General features: G+C 43.4%; 1 protein-coding gene and 1 pseudogene across 2 annotated transcripts in view; one reads left to right on the forward strand and one right to left on the reverse strand.

Moving 5' to 3' along the window:
* The window catches only part of RACGAP1 (Rac GTPase activating protein 1), a 41,395-nt gene extending 39,022 nt beyond the window's left edge, over positions 1 to 2,373 (reverse strand). Inside the window, exon 1 of one of the 2 annotated variants that reach the window (XM_061615224.1) lies at positions 2,194 to 2,373. The gene's annotated coding sequence lies outside the window, so the exon portion shown is untranslated. The remainder of the gene's footprint in view (positions 1 to 2,193) is intronic. The other variant, XM_061615223.1, reaches the window with a different exon arrangement.
* A 9,475-nt stretch (positions 2,374 to 11,848) lies between these two features.
* LOC133382089 (nicotinamide riboside kinase 2-like) lies at positions 11,849 to 12,748 on the forward strand (annotated as a pseudogene).
* Positions 12,749 to 13,417: the final 669 nt, after the last annotated feature.

The following is a 13,417-nucleotide window of genomic DNA, read 5'->3' on the forward strand; positions in this document are numbered from 1 at the left end:
AATCACATCCCATAGTTTTTCCTAGCACCATATATTAATGACACCCAGGTGTGTCTCTCTACCCCAGAATTTTCCTCTTACATTCAATCTTGCATATCCAACAGCTTGTCTGATATTTGGTCTTGCATGTTTCATTGCCAATGTATCTAAGACCAAGTTCTCATCTTTCCAAGCTTTCCTCTCCTCAGATTGCTTGAAATGACCACCCTCCACCCTACTGAAGAGGCGCAAAGCCTTGACTTTATCTTTGCTTCCTCCTCTGTACCATATTTAGTCTGTTATCATCAAGGTCACTTCTCCATAGACATTACTGCAAAAATATGGCCCTTCCTCTCCACTCTCAGCAAAAAACTTTAGTTCACATTGTAGCATTTCCATTTGTGGCTGTAATAACAATCCTCTGTGTTCATCCATTGTCACTCAGCAATCTAATCATTCACTCTCATTACTCAGATTCACGTGATGCCCCTCCTTAAATGCTTACACTGATCTCCTGTTTACTTTTGCATCCAGCAGATACTTTCCATAACTTCAAGCCCCCTGTGGCCTTGCCCCCCCAAAAAAGTTCCACCCTCATCTCCTAAAACAAGTGGGGGAACCTATGGCTTTCCAGATGTTGATAAACTACAACTCCCATCTTCCCCAGCCATTGACCATGCTTGCAGGGGCCGATAGAAGTTGCAGTTCAGCAACATCTGGAGGGTCAAAAGTTCCCCACCTCATCCAAAAATATCCCTGCCCATTGCTTTTGCTTATCCATTACCACTTCCAGCAGGTACAGAATGTGTCCTGTTTCTTAAAATGACTTTGCCCTTTCTCCCTTCCTGCCTCTTACACCTGGAATTTCCTCCCATATCTTATTAATATTTATTTAGTGCATTCATATTTTCTTCCATCATGGAACTCAAGATGGCTAACATGGGGTTTCCATTATTCTACTCTCTTTTTAAAATACCTCTCCCAAACCCATCAGACTTAAGGAAAGCACAAGGGATTTTGACAGGTGGGCATCCTTCCCAACTGTTAAATTTGGTCATTGAGGCAGATCCTAATAAGGATCTGGCCCATAAAGACAAAAAGATTCCCTGCCCCTGTTCTAGATTGCAAGTTCCTGAAGGCAAAAAACGGCATTTGCAAAGTATAACACACTATGCACCTAGACGGCTCTGTATAAATAGAAGCAAAAGGCTAATATCTTATATTTCTATCAACCTATTAGCAACTCACACACACATTAAAGAAAAAAGAAGGTAGCTGTGTTGGCCCCTAAGAAAAAAAATCCGTATTAGAGTAATATCTTCGTTAAGCCAACCAAAAGGTCACAAAATAGAGCTCTTTAGAGCGCTTTATCAAGTTGTATGGTGATGGGAAAATCCTAGCCTCCCATCTCATATCCCATAACCTGTTCAGGCAGTTACCCCAAATGGAATTGAGGGGGGGGTTGGTGGGAGAAAGAGGAAGGTTGAGTGGAAAATCCTTCTCCAAAAATATTTTTTCAAAACCAGCCTCCTAAGTCTCGATGTTTTTTCTCTTCTCTGCTATACTGAGGGAAAAACTTTTGAACTAATTATGACAATTTATGATGCCAGCTGACTTGAAGGTAGGAGAAGATGGAGTATAAATGTTTTTACTTGTTGTAAACTGCCCAGAGAGCTTCAGCCATGAGGCGGTATATAAATACAATAAATAAATAAATGTAGTGGCTCCCACAATCTCGCCCCACAGAAGCTCGTTATTAGCCAGAACCTTCCTCCAGCTTCATAACTAAGCAGTATCATCATCATCTTCATAAGGGAGCATATCCTACAAGAGGGAGCATTTACTATTTCCAGTCACATTACCAGGTCCGTTGTCGGGGAGGGACGCCCCCAAAAAGACTATGGGCCCCGCCTACTTTTTAAACAAAAATGAATACTTAAATATATTATAGGGAAAAAAACCCACACTTTTTTTGGTCCCTTACCCTAACTTTTAGGCAGAGCTTGGAAAAGTTACTTTTTTGAACTACAACTCCCATCAGCTCAATCCAGTGGCCATGCTGGCTGGGGCTGATGGGAGTTGTAGTTTAAAAAAGTAACTTTTCCAAGCTCTGCTTTTAGGCGGGCGACGGGCCTGCGCCTCACTCTTTTTTTAAAAAAAAAGGTAGTTGCTGCATTCTACGTGTTCTCAGACGAGCACCGGAGCAATGCCCACCTCTTATTACCTACCGGTGTCCGCGTGGGAGGAAATGCCCTCTATCCTCCCGGGACCGTCGCGCAGCACCTCAGCCGCTAACGGCGGCCACTCCAGCAGAAACGGCTTCGCACAGCCGTTCAGAACCGCCTCCCAGTTTGAATCGCCGCAGCCAAACGCCTGTTCCAATTCTGATTGGCTGTGAAGTACTGGCATGGTGAAGCCAAGCATGACACCTCCTCATACACAGACGCGAGCTTCGATCTATGGACTTCGAAGCGGGACTCTCTGGGCGCCTTCTTTCTCAAGGGCAAGTCTGCGTCCACCCGCCCCAGCCGGCAGCAATTAAGTAGGCGGTGTTCTTTTGAGAGCCATCTGCCCTCCAGAAAGGGCCTCGCTTCTGCAGTTCCTATTCAATTTGTACAGAGCAAAGAAAATCAAGCGGGAAGGGAGATGAAAGGGAAAGGCAAAAGCAAGCAACAGAAAATCTCTGTTGATCTGGAATAAGTTGTTTATTGTGATTTGCATAACACTTCATTTATACTGGCGTCTAGTGGACATTTTTAAAATCCAGATTGCTGAAGGTTGCTCCAGAAACCCTGACTGCTGGGTTTCTCTTTCATATTAGAAAAAAAAATAGGGTTTACCAGCTTGGGGACGCGGGGGGGGGGGGGAAGGCAGAACTCATGAGAATTTTATAACTACATGGAGGACGGGAGAGAGGATTAACAAAAATAAAAACGTTCTACATGGCAACAAGGCTTTGAAAGGGAAAAAAATGCTGCTGCAGCAACATTATAAATGCTTTAAAAATCCACAGTGGGTCATTACCTTTAGAGGACCAACCAAAATGTCCCAAAATAGTGGCCAAGTTTTTGAATTCAGTCCAGAACTCTTCATCAAACTGGATTTTAAGCAAAATGTGTGAGCTGGTTTGATGCTGAAGCCATACATAACGCTAAGCCAAGCCGTGGCCTAATGTGAATGTGCAAGTGTGAGGGTTCCCAGAAACGAGATTGCAGCCCTGAAGGGAAGCCCACAGGCAGGACCTGAGAGCACTGTTACAATTGCTTGGCTAACCCCATTTTGGTTCAAGTGGAACCCAGGAGGTGCAAGGCCAAGAACTATACTCCCACCCCCCACTCTCACACACTCCCACCTAATGGTATGGCTGGTGATGCGTTCCAGTGGATTTGTGCGAAGGGTAACTAGGGCAGAATTAAGATACAAAATTAAAGCTACTGCAGAAATGTTCTGCAGAAATGTTATCTCTTCCTTTGGCAGATTTCCCTCACCCACAGTGAATCCCATTGTTCATTAGGAGCCTTAGTTTTCAGGGTCAGAGTTACACACACACATACACAAAATCACCAGACTTTCAGCGTCCTCCTTGGCAGGGGGGGGGGGAGAGGAAAAAGTCTTTTAAACCCGAGGCTTGAATCTAGTGGAAAAAAGAGAAGGGGGGCCAAGCAACATCAGAGCTCCACACGTGTACTACGCTCTCAAGGAGCTCATCAAAAGACTGCAGGGACAGAACCAGGGAGAGACTCTGCGTCTCAGTGCAAAACCTTGAGACCAAGAGATTCCTTCCTAGTTTTGGATCAGAGCTCTTCCACATAGCTTCAGCTGTATTCAACCGCCCACTCCGGGCATATCTCTCCTACGTTTCGCCTCTTATAGTAATAGGGTCCTTTGATTTCTTTAGTTTAAAGTTATGAATGGGTTAGGATATTAATGATTAATGCTGCCACGCACTCAAGTAATTCTGTAATGCTTTTCTCAATAAAAGAAAGCTTTGCTTTATTTTGGTTTGGACCTGCATTTCTTGGGGAAAATATAGATATACCATTTAGGCACATTTCAGGGCAAAGCGCTTGTTCTTATTCCCTAGCAAAAGATCCCCTCCTCTCAAGGAGGTGTGTTTCATGGGACATGAGGGTGGCAAAGTCATGCACTCAGGTTCCCAAGAGCACGTGTTGTAACAGCACTTGCAGCACTCTTCTCACTTGTATTCCCAGCAACTGATATTCAGAAGCATACTGGCTCTGACAGTGGAAGTAGAACACAGCCATCATTGCTAAGTGCCGCTGATAGCTTTATCCTCCATGAATTTGTCTAATCCTCATTTAAAGCCATCCAAGTTGGTGCCCATCACTGCTTCTTGTGGTAGTAAATTCCATAGTTTAACTATATGCTGTGCAAAACTATATTTTTAATTGCAGGAGAAGAGACAACGTTTATTCTGGGGGATTACTTTTGATATGTGCATTTTCCCTTTACCTATATTATGTCTCTTAAGTTCTACTGTACTTCTGACAGTTCATTCATGCATACATGTCTACCCAATGAGTTCAATGCAACTTTCTCCCAGGTAAGTATGTACAGGATTAAGTTACCTCTGAGTTATTGTTGTTGTTATATGTCTTATGTTACATGCCATACAACTTATGGCGACCCTATGAATCAGCGACCTCCAAGAGCATCTGTCATGAACCACCCTGTTCAGATCTTGTAAGTTCTGGTCTGTGGCTTCCTTTATGGAATCAATCCATCTCTTGTTTGGCCTTCCTCTTTTTCTGCTCCCTTCTGTTTTCCCAGCATTATTGTCTTTTCTAGTGAATCATGTCTTCTCATTATATGTCCAAAGTATGATAACCTCAGTTTCATCATTTTAGCTTCTAGTGATAGTTCTGGTTTAGTTTTTCATGATCTACACAGTCAAAGGCTTTGCTGTAATCTACAAAGCACAGCGTGATTTTCTTCTGAAATTCCTTCCTCTGTTCTGTTATCCAACGTATGTTTGCAATATGATCTCTGGTGCCTCTTCCCTTTCTAATTCCAGCTTGGACATCTGGCATTTCTCGCTCCATATATGGTAAGAGCCTTTGTTGTAGAATCTTGAGCATTACTTGCATGGGATATTAAGGCAATCGTTCGATAATTACTGCATTCTCTGGGATCCCCTTTCTTTAGAATTGGGATATAGAACACTTCCAGTCTGTGGGCCATTGTTTAGTTTTCCATATTTCTCGACAAATTTTTGTCAAAATTTGGACAGATTCAGTCTCAGTAGCTTGTAGCATCTCTATTGGTATGCCATCTGTTCCTGGTGATTTGTTTATTCCAAGTATTTTAAGAGCAGCTTTCACCTCATATTCATGCCTCACGATATTCTGATTAGCAAGCTAGCTAAATGTGGACTAGATGGAACAACTATCAGGTGGATCCAAGTTGGCTCCAGAATCGTACTCGAAGAGTGCTTATCAGTGGTTCCTTCTCAAACTGGGCAGAAGTAACGAGTGGGGTACCACAGGGCTCGGTCCTGGGCCCAGTGTTCTTCAACATTTTTATTAACGGATGAGGACGTACAGAGCATACTTATCAAATTTGCAGATTATACAAAATTGGGGGGCATAGCTAATACCATGGAAGAAAGAAACAAAATTCAAAGAAACCTTGATAGGCTGGAGCTTTGGGCTGAAAACAACAGAATGAAATTCAACAGGGATAAATGCAAAGTTCTACACTTAGGAAAAAGCAACCAAATATACAGTTGTAAGATGGGGGCTACTTGGCTCAGCAATACAACATGTGAGAAGGATCTTGGAATTGTTGTTGATCATTAGCTGAATATGAGTCAACAATGCGATGTGGCTGCAAAAAAGGCAAATGCTATATTAGGCTGCATTAACAGAAGCATAGTTTCCAAATTGCGTGAAGTATTAGTTCCCCTCTATTCAGCACTGGTTAGGCCTCCTCTTGAGTACTGCGTCCAGTTCTGGTCTCCGCATTTCAAGAAGGATGCAGACAAACTGGAACGGGTTCAGAGGAGGGCAACAAGGATGATCAGGGGACTGGAAACCAAGCCCTATGAGGAGAGACTGAAAGAACTGGGCATGTTTAGCCTGGAGAAGAGAAGGGAGATATGATAGCACTCTTCAAGTACATGAAAGGTTGTCTCACAGAGGAGGGCCGGGGTCTCTTCTTGATCATCCCAGAGTGCAGGACATGGAATAATGGGCTCAAGTTGCAGGAAGCCAGATTTCGACTGAACATCAGGAAAAACTTCCTAACTGTTAGAGTCATACGACAATGGAACCAATTACCTTGCGAGGTAGTGGGCTCTCCGACACTGGGGGCATTCAAGAGGCAGCTGGACAGCCATCTGTCGGGACTGCTTTGATTTGGATTCCTGCATTGAGCAGGGGGTTGGACTTGATGGCCTTGTAGGGCCCTTCCAACTCTACTATTCTATGATTCTAAAATTTCTGGTTCTTCATCATACGGTTCCTCCATAAATGAATCTGTCATCCTTGCATCTCTTTTATATAGTTTTTCAGTGTATTGCTTCCATCTTCCTTTTATTTCATCTCAGTCAGTGTGTTCCTCTGTTGATTATTCTACATCCCTACCCTTGGTTTAAATTTCCCTTTAATTTCTCTCATCTTTTGGAATAGGGCTCTTGTTCTACCCCTTTTGTTGTCCTCTTCTATTTCTATACAATAATTATTGGTTCTGTTTGTCCCTTCATACTAGTCACTGTACTGTTGTATTTAGGGTTCTAACCGTGTTTCTATCGCCTTTGCTTTCCTTCTCTCTTTAACCATTTTAAGAGTTTCTTCAGTCATCCATTGAGGCCTTTCTTCTTAACCAGAGGTATTGTCTTTTTGCATTCTTCCCTGATGACTCTGACCACTCCATAGTTCTTCTGGTTCTCTGTCAACTAAGTTTAAACCTTTAAATCTGTTCCTTATTTGGTCTTTATATTCTTCTGGGATGTTATTTAAATTGTATTTTGGCATTATGATTGCTTTGTTGTTCTTTAACTCTACTCTGATTTTCGATATTACCAGTTCATGATCTGTACCACAGTCTGCTCCTGGTCTTGTTTTCACATCTTCTGCTATCAATTATATAATCAATTTGGTTCCTATATTTGATTATTTGATGATGTCCATGTGTACAGTCGTCTTTTTGGTTGCTCAAAAAATGTGTTTGCAAGAAACAAATTATTGGCTTCACGGAATGGAATAAGTCTTTCTCCTGCTTCATTTCTATCTCCTTAGCCCCATTTCCCCACAATTCCTACTTCTTCTCTGTTCCCTACTTTTGCATTCCAATCCCCCATGATTATCAGCACATCTTGTTTTGGTGTGTAATCAATTTCTTCCTGTACTTCTGCGTAAAATCTCTCCAATTCCTTTTCTTCTGAATTATGGTTATGTTAATAGGTTTCCCGTTTAATCTCATTGATATAACTCGCTCAGACCTTGCATTATAGCTCCTAATTGCTTGTACTACATCACTTCTCATTATTAAAGCAACCCCGTTTCTTCTTTCTAATTTCCTGCATAAAATATTTTGTAGTTGCCTGATTGAAAATGTTCCATTCCCATCCATTTTAATTCACTCACGCCAAGTATTATAATGTTGATACATTCCATTTCTTGCGGACATTCGCGCACATGCGCAACAGTGGAAATACATGATTGGCTGAGAATGAGGGAAGGGATATGGGGAACCGCCCATCAAACGCCCACAGCTGTAAAGTCCACGGTATTGCATCCGAGCACCTGAAGGTACAGCGGATGATTCCCGGTTTAAAAAAGCAAATCGCATGATTTGCGGTATTGCAGGAGCGGATTTAACCACGCGAAAATGCGGAAAAGCGCGCGGCGTAATATGGACGACCAAAAAATAATGAAAACACAAAGCGATCATGTCACACATTTTACAGTCGTCTGGATGAGCCCAGAGAGAGAGAGAGAGAGAGAGAGAGAATAATCCACAAATGCAGCAAGAAACTCCTGCACACGTTGCTCCTTCACTCTGGTTACTTGATGGGGTCAGACTAGGGAAAGGGCAGAGTGTCAAGGCCTTTCCAGACTATTTCCGAGTGAAATAAAGGCCCCTCTGGATATCCTTTTTATTGTGCATTCATTATGATCGGTGCTCAGGATGGAATCAGGGCAGTTATACACAATTTCACTTTCAATACCTTTTGAGTCTGCAAAAGTTTTGGGTAGCCATACTGCTTTGGTTCCATGTCCCAAAGCTTTCTGTAACTTTTCATACTGCAAATATTTGGGGAGGGGAGTGTCTTCCAGTTTTGTTGCCCCTCCAGAGTCTCCCAGATCCAAATAATGCGGAAACATTGGGGAAGCATTGCAGAACAACTAATAAAACAGAACAATGTTTCAGTATCCACCACTAATGCATTATTATTGTATCAATGACATGTTGCAGAATACACCCAACCACCCACCAGTGTGGAGGGGCTCTCAAACATTTACTAGCAGCTGATTGGGAGGTTCCACACAACAAAACTGTACTGGAAGGGTTAGATGTGCTCTGCAAACAGCAGTATGGGCTCACCTCCCTCAGCCAGGATAATCCTTCCTTACTAGCTGCCTGCAGGTGTTGTTCTCCGTGCAGTCATAATCCTCTGAAGGAAGAGAGCAAGGCATGCCACAGATGCAGTCCTGTTAGGCCCCACTCCTCTCCCCACTGTCCATATGCTGAGACCCTGAGGTGAACCTGCTCAGTGCTCATAGACTTTCCCCACCCCATGATTTAGAGTCCTGATTGCACAGTTTTGAAAACAAGTAATTAGGGAAACCTGTACTGATTTAACTACCTAATTATAACATGAATGCATCTATCTATGAATCAAAGTAACAATGTCCAATGCAGTGTAAATATACATTCTGATAGCCCAGGACAGGAGGTGGGTGATTATTTGTTTTGTTGGACTGCTATGTTAGCAATATAATATATATGTTATAATATATGCCTTTTAAAAGCCCCTGAAATCTACGGAGTGTTTCTTCTAGTGAAATTTGAGGCTTGTGACCTGGCATCACTGTGCTGAGCTGGCACATAATCTTTAGTAATGACACCCATGCTTTGTAGAGGAAATTGATCTCAAGGACTCACAGAGTGAAGAGAGATGCAAATTTGCTTTAAAAAGAGTTCCTAGCAGACCCCCAGCCCTGAGATGAGGCTACCTTTACAACTAAGTGTATATTTAACAATTGAAACACTTACTCGGCCGTCATTCCCCTTCTCTCTCATGCTTTAGAGGGGTTGTTGGTATCTGCCTGTCTTTAAAAACAACAACTTCAGAGTCATACCAAGAAATGTTGGTGCCTAGAGCAGAAAAGCCAAATGGTGACCCCTGCCCACCAAGCTTCAGAAAATGTAATAGTAAATGAAACAATTCACACTCAGCTTCCTTGCTGCCTCGGGCGTGCTGTGTACTCTGGCCCAGCCAGCTTTGACAGAACCACTGCAAACTCCTCATTAAAATATAAGAAAACATACTTCTAACTTAATGTGTTTCAAAAAAAGTCTTGATTTTTTTAATGATCTCTGGAGCTTTTTAATTCAGTTCTCCAATTTACTTTTATCATAAAGGAATAACTGAGCACCTTTGCCATGAGGTTTTTAAAAATAAATATGTGCTGCTGCTAAAGTCCACACTGGGGGTCAGCAACCTGTCACCTGTGGGTGCCATAATGCCCACAAAGGCTTTCAGGGACATCCCCATCAGGTAGCCCAGAATCTGAGCTTTCATTTATAAAAAGGAAGTCTCTAGCCCTCCTAGAAATAATGTTATGGAGCAAAATGTGCAAGTACTGTATCTTTCTAAGCGATTTATGTGCAATGAGCCAGCTTGGCTGCTCCAGCCTATAAGAATTATTAACCAATGAGTGAAGACAGAGCTGTGATTGATAAGTGACTTGTTTGGACCCAGGCAATAAGAATCCATGGGGTCCTAAGGAGTTGCTGGTTTGCCTTCCCCTTTAATGCACTTTTCCTGTTTCTGTCTTTTTTTCTTCTTCTACCCCTTGGAATCTCCACAGTTTGTTCTTCCTTTTTCACTAGCAATCAGGATACATCTTTCCTGTGCTGGGTTCACCTGAGATCACGTAGTGCCTAGAAGTTATTTTCTGCAAATACTGCTACAGCGGCGTCACTAGCGGGAGTGTGGGGGGGTGCAGACCTCCGGCGCACGCCCTCCCAGGGGCATGGACAGGGGTGGCTGGTCTCGCGCGTGCTCCAAGCTGATGGTGGAAGGCCCGTCCAGGCTTCACCGCCAGCGAGCGGGTGCCTGCTTTTGGCGTGCACCGGACCGGGTGCTGGGGGGGGCCTTGGCGAGCCCCCAAATCTTGTGCTGAGCACAAGCGTGCGCGTGAGGCCAGCCACCCCTGTCCATGCCTCTGGAAGGGCACACGCCGGAGGGGCAGCCAGCCGGAGAAGCAGGCCTGGGAACGCTGGCGTGCCTCCCTCGCCCCGCCGATGCTGCTCCTGGTCTCGCCTGCCTGCCTGTGTGCCTCCGAGGAGGACCCGGAGCGCTTCTCGGCTCCTTTGCCAGGCAACGGCACGTGGCGGGGTGGCTCTGGGTGTCACCCCCCTCATGGTGTCACCCGGGTGCAATTAGCACCCCCCGCACCCCGGTAGTGACTCCCCTGTACTGCTACACAAAGCTCAGGTGAATGTTCTTCCCAAAAGGCAAATGTGAAAACTTTGTAAAGAACTTAAGCTTGTATCGTGCTTTGCAGGAGCTGAAGACCAGAGATTCTAAGAATTCACTGTATGATTAACTTACAGTACAATGGTATACAAGCCTACTCAGAGGTAAGTCTCTTAGTGTTTAATGGGGCTTTCTTCCAGGTCTATGAGTACAGGATAGCAGCCTAAGCTTTGGTTTAGGGGCGGCATTGAGGAAAAAGCAGTTTCTTGTGCCTTTAACAGCTGTGTGGCAGGCAGAAATTTAACAGGTCAAATCTTTGCTAGTAAGAAAATACAATTATAGGTAAAGCTTCATCATGACTACTGCTCTCTAATTTTGTGTTGTGCTACTCACCCCCATGGCAGCCGTTTCATGAATGGTGCCCCCAGCACTCCCCAGCAATTCTGCCAAATTTGAAATGTGCCCCGTAGCCCAAAAAGTTTGACAACCCCTGCTCCACACCTTTACATTCCTTGGCTTTAGAGAGGATTGTCCAAAATATATGTGGACCTTGGACAGAACAATGAAAATACCACTTGGGACAAATAGCACATCACAACTAACTGATTGATCCAGGTTAAAAAGGATTAGAATAGACAGGCAGACATTTAGATTAGGAGATTAGCTCCACATTGCCGATGGGAGCTGACAGAGTGACAGTGAGAGACGTGAATAAAGCCACTTGCAAAAGGTCAGTCAGTCCATATGTTGGTTAGTCTGGAACCCAAAGCATAGACATCATGCGGGTAGATATTTAGGTAATGTATTATGTGTCCCTCCTTGGCAGCATTGGCACTTCTTACAAACAGTCTAAAACAGAGATAAAAATGCAAATATCTCTTTGCAATTTGTAGGGAAAACAGCTTGATTAGTTTATGGGTTTGTTTTATAGATGTAGTCTGTGTCTTTGTCTTAAAAACAACTTTATTGGGAGAAAACTCATTAAAAAGGACACAGAGTGAGTCAACAACTGAGGCACAGAAGCTCAGCGCTCAGGGGCTGTTGCTTTTAGAGAGAGAGTGGGGGAGAGGCAAAGCGAGCAAACAGCTGGATAATCAGATACATTATTTTCCACCACTAGACACTGTTATTTTATCCACTCAATAAAACTGCTCCCTAGGAGCCCTTTAGCACATAAAGTCTTTCTTTCTACCAGCGTTTCTGCGCGGCACGGGCGGGTCTCCCTCTTGCCGCCGTTTCCCAAAGATTATGGCGCCCCTCGGCAGCTGACGTTCGTGCTCTCTCGCTTCCCCTTTGTCCTTCTGTTCCCCCTCGTCCTCGTCTTCTAGTCTCCCAAGGAACCATCTGTGAGGGGAGCCGTCGCCTGGCTCGCGGATCGTCATCATCATCATGAAAGTCATCATCGGCATTGGCGGGATCACCAACGGTGGGAAGACGACCCTGACCAACAGACTCAAACAGGCACTGCCTAATTGCAGCGTAGTGCATCAAGACGACTTCTTTAAGTTATTAGTGCTTTGGACATGGATGCAATGATGAGTACCATCAACGCTTGGAAGAAAAACCCAATAAAGTTTGAACGATCGCATGGCATTAATACACTAGATACCAGAACTATAGAGGATTCAGAGGAGAACAATGATACCATCCATATCCTTATTGTAGAAGGATTCTTGCTTTATACTTACAGGCCCTTGATTGATGTATTTGATTACCGGTATTTTCTTTCTATTCCCTATGAAGAATGCAAGAGGAGGAGAAGTTCAAGGAATTACACTGTACCAGATCCACCTGGATTGTTTGATGGTCACGTCTGGCCCATGTACATCAAACATAAGCAGCTAATGGAAGACCTTAATGTTGATGTGGTTCAATTGGATGGAAGAAAATCAAGGGAGGAGCTCTTTAATCAAGTCTATGAACATACTCAGAACAGCTTGGAAGAACTGCTGAGATAGACAAGTGGCTGGAGGATTCTTATGAAGTAGAAGACGCTTGTTCAATAACTTATTTTTTTCTTATACATGCCTGGCTTGGCAGTAAAGTTCCAACTTCTATGAAGCTTTTCCCCTTTGCTTTTAATAAATAGCTTCATGCTGACTCAAGTCTCTAAAATGTGGCCTTGATTAAAAAGCATCTACCACCACCAAAAAAAAACAAAAAACTGCTCCCTAGGAGCCCTTTAGCACATAAATGAAATCATTTATTAAAACATCTCCGTTCAGAAGAATAATCCCTCATGAGAGTTCTTTTTCCCCACCCCACACTCCTCCTCCCCCACACTTTGATTTAGGTAACAGTTGAGTAAGTGCCCCCATCCATGGCATTCTTAACTCCCAAGAGCTTTCTTCTCCTGTACTTAGTGGTTCCAGAGAGCTATTCGCTATGGGCGGTCTATAAATAAAATAAAATAAATAAATAAATACATTCAAATAAATACCCAAAGAAGGCTCACATAACTGTAAAATAAGTCTGCAACACAAATGTGAGTAACTATAAAGTGGACGGAAATGCTTGGAATGACTAACAGTGCAGTCCTATATATGTAGTTTCCACTATTATCAATGGAGCTTTCTTCCAGGTAAGTGAGCATAGGATTGCAGCCTTCCCCATTTGTTGCTTTAGCACTACTGAGATCTTGCTTTTCTGCAGTCAGCTGGAAGCAGAATGAAAATAGAAGTTTTACACAAGCACTTAATATAGCATGATATTATCAGCAATGCTTTTCCAATGGTCGAGATCCCCCTATAATATTTATTCACATGTAAA

Source organism: Rhineura floridana, chromosome 3 (genome assembly GCF_030035675.1).
Source record: "Rhineura floridana isolate rRhiFlo1 chromosome 3, rRhiFlo1.hap2, whole genome shotgun sequence".
Taxonomy (NCBI): domain Eukaryota; kingdom Metazoa; phylum Chordata; class Lepidosauria; order Squamata; family Rhineuridae; genus Rhineura; species Rhineura floridana.